Consider the following 19,518-nt stretch of genomic DNA (forward strand, 5'->3'; position numbering starts at 1 on the left):
AAAGTACAAATTAATAGCTTCCAGTAAGAAGGAAACACAAGAATTCACATCGCTTCTGACGGTCATCTACTCTATTCCTGAGCTAGCAGCATGCGTGACTAGCACACGATGTAATCAAAAAGAAATCACAATTTCTGCCAAATCTTGCTACTGTAAATGGATTTCATTACATTAATTTCATTACATTAATTCAAGCACGTGAAAACACAGCACCATTTCCACTAACTGTGGCCAACAATTCTGGTCTACAAATCCATCAGCCTAAGACTCCATTGCTCAGTTCGAACATTTAAATGGAGATGGTTAGCAGCACAAGGATGGGAAATAGGAGAAAGCTTTTTGTAAGTATATTCTACTCAATTATAAGCTTAGGCAAACTCAAGGCATTTTGTTTCACAAGAACCTAGCAGCCAAAGAATTAGGATGCATTATTAGGAAGAATTAGGAAACTCAAAGTCCTGAAGAAATATGAGAATTCTCAAAGTTATCTTCACGTTCCTAGCCATAATGGGGAGTCAGGCTGATTTGAAAGGATTCACTGAATTTGAAAGAAACTGGCTCTTCACTTATAACGGTTTTGTGTCTTACAGACACATGAGAGGACACAATTTTCACCTAGGTAGGAATAGCAAACCATGCATATCCAAAATGAGACCACCAGCAGGACAGTAATTCCATGGAACATAACCTGGGGGTTTCAGTCAATAAAAAGCAAACAAAAACCAGTGCAACTACTGAGGGAAGGTGGAAAAATAAGAGTCAACTATTACTCTAGGACTTAAGAAAAAGGGATGCCTTTTTCATGAGGAAAGGCTTCAATTTATACAACGCTGATAAGGATTTGGCTAGAACATTGGGTCCAGTTTCCATGTCCAGCACTGCACAATATTTATAAACCCTGGATATCTTGAAGGATGAAATTCTCAGCATTTCGGCCACTGCTAACACACACATCTCAGGAAGCATACTCAAGACTGCTTCTACTCAGAGGAGCTCTCCAAGAGCATCTGCCAGGAAATAACGTAGATTTTTCCTTTACTACCAAGTCTACAACCAAATCCCTGGTTTGCCACTTGCTGGGCCTGCTGCCTATCAAGCTAGCCAGTATTTGCCCCATCACACAGTACTTTGACTTGTCAGTACATTTGTGTCCACTAGTTTTCCTTCCCTTGTATTTGGTAGAGGACACTCATTACCCTTTGTGCTGCAACTACAACTCCAGATGCTAAACCATTCACAAACAGTACCAGGAAAGGCAACGGGAAGCCTGGCATGCCAAACTAAGTTTATAGGTTAAAACAGATATTTTCAAGCCTTGGAAAGATTACGGTCTGGTTTGAATTCGGGTCTTTTTGATGCTCTCCAAAATTCTTCAAGTTTTCTTTTTACAAGCACCCTACCCAAGGTGCGCTCAAAGCCTGATGCTGAGTTGATCCACTGAATGTTTGAAGCTTGGACATCCTGTAGGGTTAAAGTCCACCAACCAGCAATGCAAAGCACATCATCATTAGTTTGTCCAAGAATGTCTGAGCCAATGACTCAGAATATCCTGCTGCTTTCAGAAGCTTTCCTAGACCAGTGTCAGCCCGGGGCATTTCCTGCAGCAAGTAACAGCCAGTACAGATTTTTAACCTCTTCAGCCAAAAACAGTATCAAAGGACAATTAGCCATGATCAGCTAGGTGTTCTTGCAGATACAGCTACAGCAAACCTTACTGCATCCCCAAGCGTGACACATCTATTTTTAGACAAGTGGTAAATACACTAGTGGGGTGGAGCAGAATAACCAGAGGGGACCAGAATTACTTTGCCTTTTAAGACAAGGAAATGGATTACATCCACCTTCATTACAAGTACAAATAGGAGCCTGCTGCCACAATAGCTAAGCACTGGAGTCATTCTGAAAAACGTGTGCAGGCACGCTTGACTTCAGATACTCTGCCTGATGTGAGCAGGTCAGCGTGGTTACACAAATCCAGACAGGTACTTACTTGAAGGGCTGGGATTAAGAAAAAATTAGTGGCCCCAAGACAAGCAGCAGCATTTATTCTGTGAAGAGGTTTCAGCGTTTATTTTGTGAAAAAGATCTCGGCATTTCCAAGCTGAAATAGTGCTGCAGTGGACAGGCTGATGCCCTGATGGATGTTTAACCAAGTCAGTCATTCGGAAATCTGTAATTTAAACAGTCTGGAAAGTTACAACAGCAGCGTTACAAGGCTATTCCTGGCATTGTCAGGATGTACTCCTACAGATCCATCCAAGTTGTGCTACAAAGGAATACTATTTATAGACTCACAAGCATTATTTTCTGCTGCATACTTCCCTACTCACACTTAGCAGAAGAGCTAGCAGGCAAAATAAACCATTCGTTTTTGTGTCCTGAAGACCTTTTGGCACCTCCAGAGGGAAGATGAAAAACCCTACTTCATTCTACCTTGGTAACGTATTCCCAGGTAATCCAGACAGGCTGAGGGATGAGCCAACTAAGGAGAAAGCACTTAAATTTATTTCCTCCCAGCCCACTTACTTCCATGTATAAAGCAACAGTTGCTCTGGGGACACACTCATGAACAGCAGCAACCCTGAGCAAAGGCTTGGAGAGAGAGACGAGGAAGGCATTAAGCATCACACAGCATGGATGGTGTTTGTTAAATTCAAGGTCATTGCTTTCAACGCTGTGCATCGTGAGGGCTTTAATGACATCTGCCAGTATGGATCAAGAACAAAAAGGATCCAGCCAGAGCAAAGAACACCTTCTACACCACACCACCAGTCAACCCAAGCACACTTGTGAACCCAGCCCGCTTGGAAGAGTTCAAAGTTGACTACAAACTTAGTGGAAGACTAAATCTTTCTTCAATGGCCCCAGAAGGCCAGAAGAATAAATCAAAGAGCGAGCCCAGCAAAATTCCACTTTCGGAAGCCAGGAGGAGCTATAAGCACATAGGTGTTATTGGCTCGAAGCGCTATACATTAATTAATTACCTTGACACTTAAATGATGTGGTTATTCCTTAGAGCTTGAGCTGCAAACTGAAATCTTTGGAAGCAGCTTTTATATCAAGAAGGGATTCTTTAATTCTACAAATTAGAACACAATTCCAAAGCAAAACACCTAAAATATAGAGAAAACGTGGATATATTTAGATTTTATAAGAGAAACGTTTCTTACTGCAGGAAATAACTAAGAATCCTTATTTATCAGTCTACCACACTGCTTTTAAATGAATAACATGAAAGGTACAACAAGGTTGCTTATCAAATACTAGTTTAATTCAAATTAAGGTAAAAAGATTTGAAAGCTGGAAAGCATCCGGTGCCACTTGCAGTAGGGATATAATCAGGAGAACATTTTTTGAGTTGCTTTTTAGGTGGAAGTGCTAGCACCACCTACTGCCACTGGCTGTCCATCATCTTTGAAAAGGAACACACAATATAAACCCATACCTGTGCCAATTCAGTGCATGAAGACTTGCCTGAGGCATAAACCAGTTATAAAACCAAACTGCTGCTCATAATCCCTCCTCCTTGATACACATCTTCTACATTTGCTAATAAATAATCCGAGTAAATAATGAGCATCAGGAAGAAGACAAAGCTTCATGAGCTGAAGCAATTAGTGTCATCTGCACATTCAGGTTTCTGGATGATGTTAACAGAGTCATTTGGTTCAGCTTTCCACAGTCACCACGTGTTTCTCTTTCAGACACATGCCTTGATACCCTGGGGGTTAAATACAGAACTGACAAGTACTCTCAGGTGCTGTTCAAGTCAGTGAGATCTGCTTTGAATGCAAATTTTAAGTGCTACAACAACAAAAAAACGCATGTCTGAGAAGGGAGAGAAAATCAAATTATGTGATCCTAAATTCTGTGACTCCATCCAGCACATGTACTAACCAGAATGTAAAATGAAAGGGTAAAGCAGACACTGCCACTGCAAATTTAGCACAAAAAAAATCCATTCAGTCAGAGAAGGGCTCAAAAACTGCAGAAAATAGACAAAATATGTTGGGGTACCAAATGAGGTGTGGAACAAAATGCATGATTGTGTACGTAAAGAGTATCGTGGAACACGGTAGGAGCTTAAATTCTGACAATTTGAATATATAGCTCACAGTAATGGTCTTTAACATAGCAGGAGATCCGGTACTGGAAGTGTCACTGCAGTATTTGCACATATAACACATTTCCAAGAAGTAAGGAGTGCTAATCTCTTCCTCCTAGCAAATCCCCAGCCAGGAAACAAACACACATACTTCAGTGTTAACCTCACGAATCAGAAATACTCGCAATTTACATTTAATATCTCTTGCTGTTTTTTTCTTATACTTAACTTGCCATTACACTTCAAAACCTTGTTATTCACAGGGCTGCTTTCCTCTCGAGCCTTATCTAGGAAGGTACTGCAAGTTATTTACCTAACAAACTCATAAATACTTAGTTGTCATGGTTTTACCAGGATATGACTCACTTCAATCCTTTACAGACTATGTATTCCAAAGAACAAATGGCTTCGGTTCACAAAACATACAAGTGTGCTTTTTGCCCGTGACATCACGACAGTAGTAGCTGTTCCTTTTAAAAGGTCAAACAAAAGGAAGAGGCATAAGAAAACCTGAAATCACAGGGCTGAAAAACTCAAGAGGTGGGTGCCCTGTTTTGTGAGCCCCTCCCCTTTGTTTTCTGTGTTTCCCATATTATCAATCTCTCATGTTAAAAAAAAAGTTACGTCTGGAATTCCTTCTGAACCATAATTCAGATTCAGCTTAATATATAAAGACAACAAATTTTGGTCTTAATTGAAGGAAAGTACAAGTGGAGATGCCTTTTTTCTTTCTTTTTTTTTTTAAATTATTTTTCCCAAACTAAAGTGTTTCACATTTTTCCAGTTTAAGTGACAAAACTGAGACTTGTTAGTTTTTAAGCTATTCCATTTATCCCTTGGAGCAATGAAAGTTTTTTCCCCGAGGAATTCCATCTACTAATCGTATAATAAGTACATACAAGCAGCGTCCCCAACCAGAAGAGGGAAGGAATGAATTAGAAAGAAGTAATTAGTCACCTAGTCACCATCAACTTAAAAATTTAAGAAAGGCTAGCATGCACACCGCTCATGGAATAACAAATTATGCAAAAAAAAAAAAAAAAAAAAGGTACTGAAGATTAAAGATATCTATGACTACAGATTTAGACAGTCATGAGACCATAAGTGACCCTCTGTTTCCCAAAGATGAAAATAGAGAGATCCAGGAGAGCTTTTTATACACCAGAAGCAATACACCAGTTGAACTGCAAGGTAAATCTGAAGTCCCCTAGGGACTTAGTCCATGTAAAACGCTAGCCACATCTCCTTTGCTACCAAGTATATTCTAGCCCAAGCAAGGAGAATACTAATCTTGTCTAAAACAGGTGATATAATTTTTAAAGAAGGTTCTCCATATCAAGAAATTATACACAAGTGCTCCTGAAGTGGCTAGAGATGAGTTTTGTTATGTGCCAAAGCCTCAGCTACAGGAAATAAATATAAATCTTGTAATGCAAGCTCACAAAGCAGCAACTACAGAGAACGCTGGAGAAAGCAATCATGGAAAAAATTAAAAATGGATCCAGCAAATTCTTCTAGCTGCATTCAGATGAACGAATATTCTAAACATCCACACATGTCAGCAGCATAAAAGCAGAAGTCAGAAAAACTCCAAGTACACTGAGTAATAAAATTGAAGTTTGCAAACATAACCATTGACTTTGGGAAAGGCAAATCAGAAGGAACCAAAAATATTTTTTTTTTTTTTTTTTTTAAAAAAAAAGAGTCTTCCAGTACAATGAATACTGTGCTTACCCAAATTCTCTGCTCCTGCTTATAGCCCAACTATTTAACATTAGGTCAAGTCCCCCTACAGCGAAGATTTTGCCTAAGACAAGCTTTTATCTACTACATAAAATAACATAAAACCATTACCATTTTGTTCCAGAGCCAGGATGTCAGTCTGGCCAGCCAATTTCCAGCTAAGCTACTGTGGTAGGTGAGAAGACACCTTACAAATTCCTCCCAAGCACAATAAATTCCTGTGCATGCCTATACCTCAATACTCAGGCTGAATGGAAAGAGCACATAGGGGCCATCAGGAAGTCAGAGTAAGGCCAGTTTTAAAAGACTCATGTAAAGAAACACACCAAGAAACTACTTAATGCGACTGTTCAAAAATCAAGATTTTCAGCAATAATTACAGGAGAGTAACAAAACCAGAAGAACAAAAAAGACGCAACTTGGAGCATTTTATCCACCATACAGCCTTGTAAGAGGAAAATCATGAGCTGTTCTACCTACCTTAAGTAGACTTTCCAGCTCTCAGCAGTAGGTGCTCAATGTAAGACGAAACATGAAATCTGAAACAAACAATTAGAGTTGTTTAGGTTATCTCCTTAACATCAAAGCAGACAAATATCCCATAGAAGCAGAACACAGCTAAGTGATGTTCTTGTATGAGGACAAGATAATTTAATTCTCTACTGAAATGGAGAAGAGTAGGTACCCCACATCACAAGTTATTCCCCTGCAAGCCCTTAGGAAGACCCCAAAAATACAGTGGGAGAAGCCACGAGTCTTACATTTGAACTGAAAACAGACACCTTACAAAGCAAGCTGCTATCCATCTCATAGGTTTCATACATTCAGAACTTAATTGATTGATTAATTAGTTGATAGTTTAAGGAGTGGAAGGGATTAAAGGATTCTGAAGTGAACTTTTAATCTAGCTAACATACACTGAATGGTAAAAACAAAGCAGCAAGTGCTAAAAAGTTTGATCAGTGATATAAAAAAAAAAAAACACACACACAACAGCATCCAAATCTAGAATTAAAGAGTGCTTTCCTGAAAGAAAAAAGCACGTGGGGGAGGACCTAGTGAAAAGCATTTATTGCCCCAGGGTATGTGCATCACGGGACGGCCAAGCCATTTTTTAGCTGAAGTAATGAATACACGCAGATACAGCTCAAAATACACATACAAGACTGTCCAGAAAGATTTTTTATTTTTTTTTTCTTAAAGGAAATGCTTAAACTGAAAGAACTCCTTGAAGCTGAGTAATCTGCAGGGTTTTTTTTTCTGTTTTGCTGGTTGTTGTTTTTGCTCTTTTGCCTTTTGAAGGAACGCGTGCTGCAGGGACAACGGCGGTATTGAGCAGAGAGAAATCAATTTTTAAGGACTGTTTCTGAACCTTTATTCACCTTAGCTACTTACGCTATTTCACACACAAAGGCCACCGAAAGATTTCCACAAGACAACTAACACACAACAAAAAAATACTAAAAAGAGACTGCAAAGGAGCTTGCGTTTTTTTTAAATAAGAAAACAGCACACAAATCCCCCTTCAAGTAGTAATCTATGATATAATAAATAGAAAAAAAATGAGAAAATCAAACTACTTGCAGTTTCTACACGAACAGCCACAAGAATTTCAGTGTCTGGACACGTGCATGGTAAGGGAAAACAAGACGTGCCCCATTTACACATGCTGGCTGAGAGCACTTTGCAGAACTCAGGTCTGAATTTTAACCTTTCCCTCCCAAACTGGTGTGCCTACGTTAAAAATTAAGCAAGAAGCTGCCACGAGGGAATAGGGAACATGGCCAGGCCGGTGTAAACCCAGCAGTGTGCTGACTACGTGCAGTGATGCAAAACGTGCCTGGTGCAACTCATTTTTGCTCCTTCTGATGCAGCATTTCCCCAGGAAAGGCGTCTCACCTGGTACGAGGATGGCAGAGGGGAGATGTTCCTTCCCTTCCACAGATTCTCACCCCCTACCCATCAAACAGCAGAAGCAAAACCCCTACTCACCTACTCCTAGCATCTGTTTTTCCCCCAGCAAAAGCATAACAGGAACCAGCTACCCCCAAACACCGACTTTAAAGTCAGCACAGAGTCCGTCGAGGCAGCCAGCTGCCCCCATCATCTCCTCCAGACTGAGTGGCAAACGACAGCTCTCCCCAGCCTCGTGTCTGCCCGGAGTATTTTTAGGGAATTAGTCATGATTTGAGACAAGTTGTGGGAACACCAACGACGAACACAATGGGAGTGACATCACGACAAGTTTTTTACATCCTTTACGAAAAGGGAAATTCCTCATCAGACTGTTTCGCAGACTGAGAAGCCCATGCAAGTATTGATTTGCTTTAAGAAAGACTCTCTCCGATATGGCAAAAGCTACTTTTAACTTCCAAGGCTGATAGTAATGACCTTTCTCCGCTCTGGGAAATTACGTCAACGGTATCCGTAAAGCATTTGTTAAAAGAATCGTGTGTAATGCTTGGGAGGTGCTCACAAACATCCTCAAAAATGCACCGAGCGCAAATACCAGAAAAATATAATTTTAATTGCTTAGGCATCAATAAACGTAGACACTTACGAGCATACCAGACTCTCCACACAGGTTATCCCATTGATTTTCTGCTGTCACTGCTGCTTACTGGTCTGCTTCGTACACTGCTTTGCTTTAGGAAGCAAGAAGTGATGAGATCTCTTCTGTGCTCAACTCAGCTTCCACCAGTTCTAAGTCTTTTTAAAAGTGTCCCTCAGTCTCATTCTGGCTGGGATAAACACTGAAAACTCCTCAAGTGGCCGATATGAGACTTAAAAGTGGTTTGGGCTGATCGAAATGCAGCGCTTGGATTTCAACTTTAAAAGAGAACCCATGAATTTTCACCAAAAAGGTTTCCTTAAAACAACATAAAAGCACAGCAAATATATCTGCTGTGAAAATATTAGGACAGAACTTTCCATGGATTTGGGAATTTCTCTGCCTTTCTCCCCAGGGGAAGACTCTCAATAAACTGACGATATTTAAGCATTAACACACTTGTTTTGGGTGGAAAACCATTTCCTTTTACACTTCTTCCAACTGGCTGAAAGTCTTCCATTTGCTCCACTTTTGCTTCCCTACTTTTTTTTTTTTTAACGTTTTATCTACTACTGTCTTACCTCTTTAAAAACACCCACAATTCAACCTGCTTTTTCAATTAAAATTTCATCTTATTTTGGGATCTAAACCTCCCAATGCCCTGCCTGAAACTTTAGGTTTTGTCCGCCAGTCTCTCTCCAGCTCAACCTCTTGACCAAACACACTACTAAAAACAAACTAATTGGTAACATCCAAGGAAAAAAGTCTTAAAAACATCTTTCAGGTGTGGAATTCAACCCTTATGCTTCCTTGAACCTTCCTACAACCCATTAGCCCAAGCCTGACAAAACTAACGATGGACCACTACCGACCAGCATCCCTGATTTATCTCTCCTTCTACCTCCGATCTGCAACAGCAAGGCAAATTTTGGCACGATGCCACATTTTTTTTATCCTTATACATAAAGCATTTATAGCCTTACAACAATCAGAACTGGTCTCTGATGATGCTGTTTGGCACTACTCTAAGTTACAGGACAGCTCCACAAACAACCATGCCAGATGGAAAAGATTTCAAGAGCTACGCCAGCGCAAGGAAAGAGCAGCAACGCTGATTTCTGGACACAAGGAATACTTGCTTTATTAAAGATCAGTCTTTTTTATTAGAGATGAGTCTTAGTTATCATAGTTTTCTGATATTATTCTTGCTAGTTATATGGTACATACGGGTTTCTGGATGCTCTCCTGGACTTTGTGTTAACAACTGTACATGCACAGCCCCTCCACGCCTGGAGCAGTAAGGGCAATGGACCTGCCTGGAGCAGCAAAAGAATTTGTTTTTCAGGGTAATTAGTGTACAAGGTACAAGCACTAACTTGATCTTCATGCTGTCTGTGGCTCGGGCAGCAGAATCCTGTCCTTCACGAGGATTTGGAGTGGACTCGTTGGACCCAAAGCGTGTCAGCACAGGACGTGGTGCTGTGGCCACTCAGCCCCACCACCAGCAGCTCAGCACAGACACGCAGCCAGCTCGTCAGAGCTGTTATTTGGGGGGACAAAGGGCAAACTTGAGTGAGAACTCACATCCCGGCGTATTAAAGCTGCCACAAACCAAAGGAGCCTATACCTGCTATCAGCTCTTATCCCTAAGAGCCATCACACATCAGCCATGCAGATTAACAGCTTCACGAAGAAGGGATCAAAGCCCACGGGCTTTACGTGCATTTATTTTCCTAACTTGCTGCAGCCCTCACCCTCTGCTCTCTGACCTTTTCCTTGCTGGAGTACAACCAATGCTCCTGTTCCCCCTTCCAGCTACATCGCAATTCCTTTTGCAACAGACTTTGAAAGGCTTGAGAGGAAGGATCTCAATGCAATCCTCATTTATCTTCAAAAAAAAAAAAAGAAGATAAATGCGTTACAGAACTCCAAAGTTTGTTTCCTAGGAAGGGAAGCTCCTGCGCTCAATGCTCTGCTCAGATTATGAAGCAGTTGAAAGGTTTTGTTTGCCTTTAAGGGAAGAAAAAGCTGATTCAGTTGTAAAACGAAGCCAGTGATATACACTCCTGTCCTACAAATTGCCTCTCCTCTTTCACTGAAAGCAGAGCAAGGCACAAACCCAGCTGCTGGAAGCCCCGAACAGCACGAGACGAGCAGCACAAAGGAACTCACCCCCTTCTAAAGCTGAATCAGTGGAGGCTTTGTAGCCTGTGCCACAGCTAAACTTTCATTTAAATCCTCGTCGGAGAGTTCATCTTCTGTGCTGCAAACCATCGCCTTCGAACAGCGTCTGATCTCCTTAATAAATCAAGAGCATTTCTTTATTTCATGGAGGTAATGAACTTCAGGGAAGAAGGTAACGATAGGCAGAAAACTAAAGCTCATTTCTTATCTAATTAAAAGTACAGGCACAAACCCTGGGCAGGGGATGGAAGAGAGGCACATTGGGTGTTATAACCCTCTCCTTTCAACTCCACTCTTCAATTAAGTTTTATAGGAGCAACGACTCCATTGTTTCCTTCCACAACCTAAGAAATACGAGTAAGAAACTCCATCTAATATTCACAAAGCCACCAAGAAACGAGTCAGAATATTCCCACAGCAGAAACAACCACCATATTCCCCCACACCATTTCTCTTAACATCAATCCTTAATCTGTGCCTTAAAAATAGAAATAAAAAGAATACGATTCACTTGTAGAAATCTATTTTTTTCTGAGTATTGACAAATTAATATACCCAAAACTCCTTATGTACATGTGCATTGTGGAATATACTGCAGCACTGCTTCTCCTCCTCCTTGGAGTTGATATTCCCCCACCCCAAAATCACACAGCTTACAAATGCAACGATAAACAAGCCCACATAAATCAGAAATTAATATTAGATTGCCCTAATAATGAAGATTCAGTGTGACTGAGTGCTTTTATAAGTCGATTAAGCAGAACTTAATACAAATGATTAGGAAGAGGCTTCCCCTTGGCTCCACGTCACCTTTTTATTGTTGAAATCCCTGCCAGATCACTGGGCCATGCATCACACAAGGGAACACGTTGAGCTCTGCTCCTTAGTTTGAAGGCTCCCTGAAAGCTCATGCGTAGCACTAGAAGAGTAATTCATGCAGATTCCACCTCTAAATTTCAACTTCAGGTTCAAAAATCTATTAGATCAATGAGCTTACTCTTTATTTTCACGAGGAACACTTCCAATGTGCCATCACTACCAGTTTCCAGCAAAGGCTGTAGCAAATACAGACAGCACGCAGACCATGCTGCAGTTCTCTCTACACACACTTGCACTAAAGATCACTTCATTCTGTTTCCCAATCTCAGCAGTTCCTTGCTCCTTCCTTGACAAAATGCCGGGAAATATTTTGACTTGCTTTAAAACAGATTCACATAAGTTACAATTAAGAGGAAGCCTACTGGTGCGACTTCAAAATGCAAGCCATCGCATTAAGGAGTGAAAGATGAAGTGTTCATGGTTTCCAGACTACTCTTCTGAAATAAAGACTCAGTTTATTAGTATGCAATAAAATTTACTCATTAAATAAAGCACAATACCAAAAAGAATGAGAGAAATTGTCCAAGAGCATTCTACTGATTGCTCCTGCGGTTTAGCAGCCTGGTGCTTGCACTTTCCAGGAATTTGTAAAGGTACAACCAAAGTAAGCTGATTGTTGTGGGGTCAGTAATCAGTTTGCAGTTCTGTTTTTCCAGCCATATCCAGGTGACACGCGCATTTACAGAAAAGCACGACCATTTCATTTATGGAAGGGATCTTTTCTCCTTCTTCTGAGTTCTGAAACAGCACTACACAAAGAAAACACAAGATGCTTTGCTCCAACAATTCTATCCCAAAGCTGCAAAGTGGCAGGAGAAGACTTGCTAAAGAGCTCAGAGAAAGCTACGAGTTGCTGGGGTTACTGTCAACTACATTGACCACAAGCATAAACATGGAAGTAACAAACCCCATGTTCTTTACCTATTACTGTCACCAAAATCAGGGACTTGAGCGTGTCACATCAACCTGCTGCTCCTGAGGTAGGGATAAATGGCATCTCCTTTCTGATAGGTGCCAGTTTGTTCTTCGATACCATCAGTGACAAGAGCCTGCTCCCTAATCTATTCCAAAGCTAATGCACGGGAATACCTTTAGAATACAAGGAGAGAAAGCATCAACACCTTATTTTGTTCCATTTTTATACCTCTTACACTTCAGCTACCTGGTCAGCTACTGAAGGCATCCAAAAGGGAGGAAAACCCTTTCTTGCTGCACAATGCCCCAAATGAACAAAGCATTTTCCCTCAATCCCACCAATATTGGATTTGGCTGGTTGATTATTCCAAGTGTTCGGCCCTTGAGACATCACAGGAGAGCACGTCTGTCTTTGCCACGCTACAAAAAAAGGTGATAAACTGAGAACTAACACACATCCAGGCTCACTTGGCTTTTGCAGAACTCAAAAAGCATGCTTGAAGTGGACACTTGAACAACAAAATTCAGAATGCACTAAGAGGAGGAGAGAGGCACCAAAACAAGTAGAGAAAACAGCCAGCTTCCTGATTTTTATAAACTAAAATGAAAATGAAAAGATGGTTCATAAACCAACTGGGATCTAGAAACCTCTAGGATATGGTGCTTAAGCCTGATGTAGAAAATGAGAACTGATAAAAATCAGAGTTACTTCTCCATTAACAACATTCCTGTAATGGTGCTGTTAACAGAAGGGTGAGAACAGAAACTATGACTTGTAATATTTGGGAAAAAAAAACAAAAAAACTTTACTGAGAGCAACAGAAACTTACATGTCAGCACGCAAAGGCTTCCTGGCTGAAAGCTAGCAATAGAAAAATCCAGTTTAAAAAGTTAATATAGAGCTTTGAGATTAAAGCCCTCCAACTTGTGTTGTCTTTTTTTTTCTCCCCATATATGTAATATCAACCTGCTTTTGTTCGTATTTGTTAAATAAAACACAAAGTGGTTCTAAGTCAGGCATTGTGGAAGGTTAACAAATACACTGACAAATGTGAATTTATTGAGAGGGCCATGTCAGGGCTCTTGCCAAGCAGTAAGAGCACCTTAACTGACCAGCTTTCACCCAAATTCATGGTGAGGGGTACTTCGACCCCTCTTACAGAAAGCACTCCAGAATCACCATGAGTTTATATGCCAGTAGACGGAGCCTGAGCATAGCAGCACCCTTATTTTAAACAGGAACAAACAACAGCACAGAAATTCAATCCGTTTAGCCAACATCAGAAGAAAAAAAAATAAGCCAGAGAAGAGGCAGAGAAAAAAAAAATCTCACCTCCTGACTTTTAGTGCTGTGGTTTTATCAGTGCTTGCTATCTCCTTCCACCAGTGGTTAGCAAAAGCAGCGCTATCAGGAGCCTTAGCAAGCACTGGCAAGAACACAAGAACACCTCGCTCACGTTCTGGAACTGGCCAGGGGAGGGCACGAGGAAAGGGAGATAAGGGCTAAAGCAAAACAAAACATGTACTGAGTTTAAATCTCTACACGGAGTATGTTCAAGCAGCTCTGGAGGTACCTGTTGCAGACGTTTTTGTACACCACTGCCTAGATCATCAGATCGACCGTGAAGAAATATCCCTGCCTTCAGCAGCTGCTGCTACAACGGAGCTTCAGTGAGGAACAGCAAACGGAATGAAGGAGACTGCTAAAACCTGAAATAAAAGCGGGCATAAAAGGACCACGAGAGCGTTCAGCCCCGAGCAAAAGGCATTTCTGCCTGAAGAAAAGCGTCTTAGAAACAGGAGAAATAAAAAGTTGGGAGGCAGCTTGGTGAGCTGAAGAGGAATGAAAAGGAACTGTGCTCCTTTAAAACACTAACTTCATTTTTCCCCTTTATGTACTTAACCTTTACTGGAGAAAAAGCAGGCACCAGTGCCCTAAACCAGCCCACAAAGGGACAAAGAAGGAAACCACGAACACACACCTATGTAAAAATATGAGAATGGGACTAGACTATATGCTTTCACTCTGCATTTCACAGAAATTAAGAAGTTGTCTGAGGTCAGTAAGAAGAAATTCTCTTTTAAAGATCATCAGGCATGGGGATTTATGAGAAGTCTGGTACTGTACCTTCTGTACTTCACTAATTTTGTCTGGAACCTGTTCATTGAGGCATCTCCAGCAAATAAAATGTGAAGTGTAGATGAACCTTGCTGGCTGCTGTACGTCCCGTGGCTTACAGCAGTGAACTCTCTGCAGCATTAAGAAAGAGGCAGGAAGGAAGCTCGGTCCCTGGTTAAGGAGATGCATTCAAATCCACAAAATAAATCATTGGGCTCATTTGGAGCTTTTGCTAGATTAGACTTCTGCTACTCCCCTGCAATCAAATTATTCGCTATCCGAGCAGCAAGACGACAGGAAAGAGCAGGAGCTCCTCCTTCCTACACTCAAAAAAGAAAAAAAACAACAAAACAAAACAAACAAAAATCCCATCTGCTGGTTCAAATCCTTCCCAGGAACTTTAACGGGACAAAAAGAAAAGTGATCCCTGCCTTCCAAAGGCATTTAATAGCCTGACGAGGTCTGCCGCTGCTCCCCTCCCCCAAAACAGATTAAAACAAAAGCAGGAATTGCACGTTTTCATGCGAGGGTAAACAATAAAAATAAAAATAACAGGATGGCAGCAGGAAGCAGGAGCAGCTACCAGGCAGCTGAGCCCTCCGACCTCTTCCTCACCATTCCCAGCAGCTCTGGCTCTGTCACACCAACCTCTACGATCTGGGATGGAAACGAGACGGGCAGCACTTCAAGGATGCTCCCCTACACATTAATGCCTCCTAATGTACTGCTCGATCAACTTACCAACCATGAGAGCAGGGCAAAGAACGTGTGAGCTGCCAGTGCTGTCTCCTGGACAACCGATGCACACCTTGTGCTCATGCTCTTCTGATTAAAAGGAAGGAAATTAGCCCAGGGTTGTAAAATGAGTTGAATTACAGTTCCAACGGGGGGAAAAAGGGTCGAGATTAATAGAAAGGATAAAGCTCTAATCTGACCTGTATGACACTGTATGAAGTTGGAGTCCTGCAGCAAAACAAAACGGTCCCGAGCTTGCCTGTCCCCCTTCCCAGCCAAAGGAAAAAAGCAGCAAAGCTTCGGTGCAGGAGGAATCTGCACAATTATTTGGATGCATCCTTCATGCCCTTCCTGTGCCGAGCACAAGAAAAGACACTCAGGTAACCCAATGCACAGTGTTAGAGGGGAAAAAAAGTCTTGAAGTCATAGGGTACAAAGGAAATCTGATAGAGGAAAGGGTTTTTTTTAATCAGTTCAGCTGTGGGCTGCTGCGGATCTGAAGAAGACTTCAATGTATCAGCGTTAATCATGGGTACAAACAATGATGAGAGGCTCTCTAACAAAGCCTTCTGCTTTTATTTACCTCTTCCATTTTGATTTTTTACTCGACAAACACTGCTAACAAACCTTACAAACCAGATTTCAGAGACTGTTCTCCCATTTCTTCCTTGTGCATCTCCAAATTTCGAGGACTGTCAGCCAGCAGGGTGAGTTTCAGTGGCTCTCATCCCACCTCCGACTATGCTCAGACATTATTTCTTCCATATACGTGGTTTCCAGCATCATCTCCCTCCATCCACCAACACATCCCTCTGAAGAAGCTTTCAACACCTCCCCTTGCAGGTTTTAGTAGCTCACACACCTCGCAGCACAACCCTCTGGGGTAATCAAACCGCCCCTTGGGGCTGCTCTAATACAAGTGGAGGAAACCAAACCAAGCCATCTGATTTGTATTTATTTATTTTAAATACAAAATCACTTTCTATTTGCAAAGACCTACTCAAAAGCCACGCTGGAAGCAAGACGTAGAGCATCAGGAACCCTAAATGCTGAGCAACCAGCAAACCACCTTAGGAAGCCTTCATGGTAGAAATACCACAAACTTACGAAGGAAAAGGAGAGGAAAAAGGAAAGTTTAAGCCTGCAGTACAAACCTGAGGTCTTAAAGATGCTCAGTTCCTAAATAAACACTTGCTTCAGCAGTTCATCTGATTAGCCATCAGCCACTGCCTGAAGAGGGAAAACGTGACAGGAACAGACAGCTTTCAGAAAGCTGTCTGCTCAGATCCACAGCAGCTCTCCCCCTCCTACGTTAAAAGGCTACTTAAAGCCAGCTATCCATTATCACGTTCTCAGCCGAGTTTCTCGTTCTTCCACCTTCCCATCTTTCTAACAGACACGATAAACCAGTGTTTGAGTACTGTGCTGCAACACACCGGCCATGAGAGGTTCCTAAATGTCAGCCCTACACACACCAAGAGACTCACCTGAAAGAGCCAGCAATTTACAAGCTCCAATCCTACACTAACATGCATTTAGTTCTGCTTTTTTCAGACAATTTTAAAGCAAAATGTCGATCCTACGGAAGTCACCATTCAGGGAGACAAGAATCACTGAAGTTCGAGTGCTAAATAAATACATTTAAAACTTTAGAGCGTTCTTACATCATTTCTACTGTCACTCCATCCAAGAGATGGAAACGATACAGCAAGAATTTGTTGCAGTTATTATATCCCGGCCTCTAATTGAAACCTTTTCAAGAAATTCAGTCAATATGTCTGTGTTTGCAAGTTACCCAGCAGTGGTGCTCAAAATATTAGAGCTACACTCGCATGAGATGAGAGGTAAAATGGATTTAGGCTGGGAACCTCACGTGATGGAGGCAGGTATCAGTCACACACTTGCACATTCATTGAAAGCTGTCTGAAAGGAAAAATCCTAAGCTTACTGGTAAGAAGCAAATAAAACCCCCAGATTTCAATACTAGCATTCCAGTTGGAGCACAAAAGAAAAGGAAAATGAGTTCACAGTACCCTTGTTAAACACCTTTTAGTGATTTACTGACATTTATCCTGAACACAGTAACTTGGAGGCACTGTGCACAACCACCTATATCATGTTTAAGGCTGCAGATGTTCTAATTAAGACAAGAAATGATGCAAAATGAAAACCAGACAACATTTGAATGTATACATTACCAGTATTCTGCAAAACATTACTTTTTTTTAAACACCACTGCAGGTACTGCCAAAAACCCAGAGGTGAACGCATACACGGGGATTTAGGAACATAAAGCACATGGGGTTGCTGCAAAACCACACTTGGAGAGCACAGAAAGCTCTTTGTCATAGTGAAAGAGACTTTTCCACAAATCCCGAGGCAGAGGAAGGATGGGAACAAGCTGTTATCATCATGAGCGTTGGAGCATCCTACAGGCAGTGCTGCTATGCACTGCAGTGACTGCGAGGGGGAGAAAATGCATCTTGTTATGCAAACAGCACGAAATAACTTCTCGTTTCCCAGAGATGCTCAGTTTCTGGATTTTCCCTCTTCATAAAAAAAAAAAATACATTTATGGATCCAAAACAGAAAATAATCTGCTAAGCCATCAAACCCACCTGGCTCACTACTGCATTTCCAAGAACTCCTCCTCTTTTCGTGCCTATCATCACCCCCCACATCTGAGAGCTGGGTGGAATTCACAAAACCAAGGTTTCCCCCTTTCAAGCGTTAGTCATCGTGTGGTAAACCATTATATTTAAAAAGCCCTTTCGACAACAAGCAACTACTTTGAAGCCGGGTTGCATCACTACGCTCGATATCTAGAATCTAAACCAGTTTTTTGAGGCTATTTCAGCCAATTCCACACTCGAAAGCGCTATTCTAATGTTGATTTCTGGATGAAGTACTCCAGTACCAACACTACCTTTGCCATGTCACCTCCACACGTGTAACACTTTTAATAATAACCAAAGCTGAAGAGTTTAGAGCTTCTGACAAACAAGCACGATGCCATCTTCCTTTTATGCGTACACTTCAACCTTCCCCAAAGATAAAAGGTCAACCAACACAAGCATCAATCTGAGCTCAACACCAATCTATAAAAAACAGGTTTTAAATGTACAAGGCAGGTTAGTTTCTGGACCATTTTCCTCTTTTTCAATAGCCATAAGAGTTTACGGTCCTGTGAGATAAAATGTTTTCCAGCAGCTAGCCAAGTGCATCCTCCCTCCTTTTTTTTTTTTTTGTTTATAATACCCCAGATTTTACCTCCACTGAATTTATTCCATGAGCTCCAGCCTCAAATGTACACGTACAAATTCTTTACAAACTCTCTGCTACAAACCCTGCTTTAAGAAATCCAAAGGCTGTAGCCCTCATCCCACAAATCCCACTGCGGGGACAAGGGTGTCCTCAAACAGAGATGTGGCAGGGTAACAGCCCGATTTTGGAGGTAACAAAAAAGGAGATGGGTGGAGAAAGGAAGCGGTGGAAATTTGGACAGGGCCAACACCAATAAGATAACACACTGTTCTCGATGGCTACGTAACCGGATTTGCTGGCTCCCGTCCAGCTGTGCTCTTGACCTTACCCCAGGTTTCATAAAATCAGAGATGCTGAAGGCAGATTAGCTGCAAGGAATGCGGGACTTTTCCACTTAGCACAATAAAAAAGGAAAAAAAAAGTTTGAAACAGCCAAAGACTAAAATAATCTGTATTTTTAAGGTGCATCGCAACACCGCTTTCAAGCTAGCCCATTAAATCCCACTTCTCCCATTTACTTCAGCAGGGATCCCCAAGCGTTTCTCCCTTCAAGGGAACTTTTTGTTTGGTGCCAGTGTTACCGCACCGCTATTATTCTCATCGAACAGCCAAAAACGGAGCTGGAGGCTGACACTGCAGCAGCCTGACCGCGGTGCCGGGGCCTGCGGGACACGCTCGGCTTCCAGGGCACTTGGACGAGACCGAGGGCGAGTCAGCGGACACAGGAGCAACACGGTGAACTGCAGTCTTTCAGCCAGAAAGAGAAGAAAGGGGGGAAAAAAATCAAATAGACAAACCCCCTGCTCCAAAACAGCATCATCTGAGTAAAGGAAGTTTGGGAGAATGGATGAGAACGGGCTTTGTGCGGCGTGCGTCCCAAAAGGGGACCCGGGAACGGAGCAGAGACACTCGGTTACAGCTGCAGAAGTCAATGGCTGGTGTAGCGCAGAATCGGGTTTACCAAAAGGGAAAATAAAAGGAAGAAATCCAGTTTCGCCGAGAGCCACAAAGGCTCCGCCGCAA

At 41.8% G+C, this 19,518-nt stretch overlaps 1 protein-coding gene across 2 annotated transcripts in view; it reads right to left on the reverse strand.

Moving 5' to 3' along the window:
• Positions 1-19,518, reverse strand: part of PTK2 (protein tyrosine kinase 2) — a 195,132-nt gene that overhangs the window by 174,426 nt on the left and 1,188 nt on the right. For both annotated transcript variants that reach the window (XM_068672732.1, XM_068672731.1), the window contains exon 2: positions 6,329-6,387. The gene's annotated coding sequence lies outside the window, so the exon portion shown is untranslated. The remainder of the gene's footprint in view (positions 1-6,328; positions 6,388-19,518) is intronic.

The sequence above is a fragment of the Anas acuta genome, chromosome 2, assembly GCF_963932015.1.
Source record: "Anas acuta chromosome 2, bAnaAcu1.1, whole genome shotgun sequence".
In the NCBI taxonomy this organism is placed as follows: domain Eukaryota; kingdom Metazoa; phylum Chordata; class Aves; order Anseriformes; family Anatidae; genus Anas; species Anas acuta.